General features: G+C 34.2%; 1 non-coding gene across 1 annotated transcript; it reads left to right on the top strand.

Moving 5' to 3' along the window:
• The first annotated feature begins 1,249 nt into the window (after positions 1-1,249).
• On the top strand, positions 1,250-1,321 carry TRNAD-GUC (transfer RNA aspartic acid (anticodon GUC)). Its single transcript has one exon. It is a non-coding gene; the product is annotated as a tRNA-Asp (tRNA).
• The last annotated feature ends 646 nt before the right edge of the window (positions 1,322-1,967 follow it).

Raw genomic sequence — 1,967 nt, 5'->3', positions numbered from 1 at the left:
ATTGTTGCATATTGTTTAACCAATGTTATGCATGAAAAGGTGAGACCATTCTTGCAAGATGTTTGACAAATATTTAGATAGTGAGACTATTCTGACAAGATGTTTGACAAAATATTTAGATGAGTTGCTAAATTTATATTTGCAAATATTTTGATAAAAGTATTAAGCGGAAGCTAAACTAAACATGTATATGCATGGTGTACACATGGTTGTAGTTTTTTTTTACAACCAAGCTTCACAAGGACTTGGAATTACAGAGAACATTGTATGAAATTTCACCAATGATGTTGTATCTTACTTAGATATGAGAGTTCATGAGTTTTGATCTAGGGTCTGTTGCAAGCTAGCAACATAGTTGCTTCATTATCTCAATTGTAGAAAAAATGATCTCAATTGCACAAAAGACGTAAATGGTAAAAGAAGATTATGGATGCACTGAACCCACTGAGATAGTAAGTCGCAGGTAGAAATAACAATGGTGTCAGGTAGAAAATAATAGTGGCAGTATGTAGAAAATAACAATATTCTTAATTATGTTGCAACTTTGTTTAAACTTAGATTAAATTAAATTTTGTAAATTTAAATGAACTTTTCTTTCCTATTCCTATTGTAATTAAAAACTTAAATTAATTCAATTTTTATAATTAAAAAATATAAAACCTTATTCCAAATATTATTTTCCCATAATTTTTATTTTATTATATAAATAAAAAATATCATTATCTTATTAATAAATATTAAAATTATTGTTGAATTTAAACTTCTGATCCATAAAATTTAAAGGAAAAAAATTTCTATGAAAATCATACCATAATTCATTTATCAACGCATTTCAAACTAACATATATAGTTAACCATCAAAACAAATTATATTTTCAAAATACAAACAAAACTCATACACCATAACAATCACAATCAAAACAAATTATATTATCAAAATACAAACGAAACGAAACTCATACATGGTCAACAATCAATCCATTGCCAAAGTACATTGCATAACCTTCAACATAGACTAATAAGGCGTTTAACGAGCATAATTAATACCAAATCCATTCTTTAATATTTGACTTTTGATTATTATTATGATATGCCAGACCAGATCACAACAGTCACTTCATAAATCTATATTCCAAATGAAGTCGCTCCCTCCACCTGTTATCATCAATTCGGAATCCGGAATTGGATGCTATCGTCATCAACCTCTATTTTCTTTGAATGGTACACCTGAAATTTTAGGTACAACACTGTCGTTGTAGTATAGTGGTAAGTATTCCCGCCTGTCACGCGGGTGACCCGGGTTCGATCCCCGGCAACGGCGTTAAGTCTCTTTTGCTTGCTTTTTTATCAAACAACTGTACACAAATCCAAATCCACCTTCTCCGAGCATGAGGCGCGACTGACATTCCTGGTTGCAACCCTGTGCTCTGCATAGGTAAACACCCGGAGATTGTGTGGGGGCCTCTGTGACGAGTTGGTCATTATGTTGGGTTCAGGGGAATCAATGTTCACAACTGAAGAAATTGTCTGAGTTAATTTCAGAACCTCCTCCCTTCTGGGCACGACCCACCACTCAAAGACCTCGTCCATATTGATTTCTTCTTGATCCTCGCATCTTCCTTCCTCACCTCCTTCCTTCTGGGCACTACCCACCACTCAAAGACCTCGTCCATATTGATTTCTTCTTGATCCTCACATCTTCCTTCCTCTCCCATCTGCATATGAAAAATGAAAGCACATCATCCTGCAGAATCTTGGGTTTCTGTCCCAAATCTCAGCCTTGAAGTTCGATTTACAATTAGTTTTAAGCCTAGAAAACGAATCTGCCCAATTCATGAATTGGGTAAAAGATGTTTCTATCTATTACCACAATGGAGGTAGAGTAGGAGATGGCACCAGAATTTCGTTTTTGTTTACTAATCGATCAGATAAGCCTTCCAAACCATCACTGTCCATTGCAAGCCTCC

The sequence above is a fragment of the Pinus tabuliformis genome, chromosome 8 (assembly GCF_031772625.1).
Source record: "Pinus tabuliformis cultivar Carrire ecotype Pingquan chromosome 8, CPIR1, whole genome shotgun sequence".
Taxonomy (NCBI): Eukaryota; Viridiplantae; Streptophyta; class Pinopsida; order Pinales; family Pinaceae; genus Pinus; species Pinus tabuliformis.
Note: the sequence above shows the minus strand (reverse complement) of the source record. Positions and strands in the feature narration are given on the sequence as shown.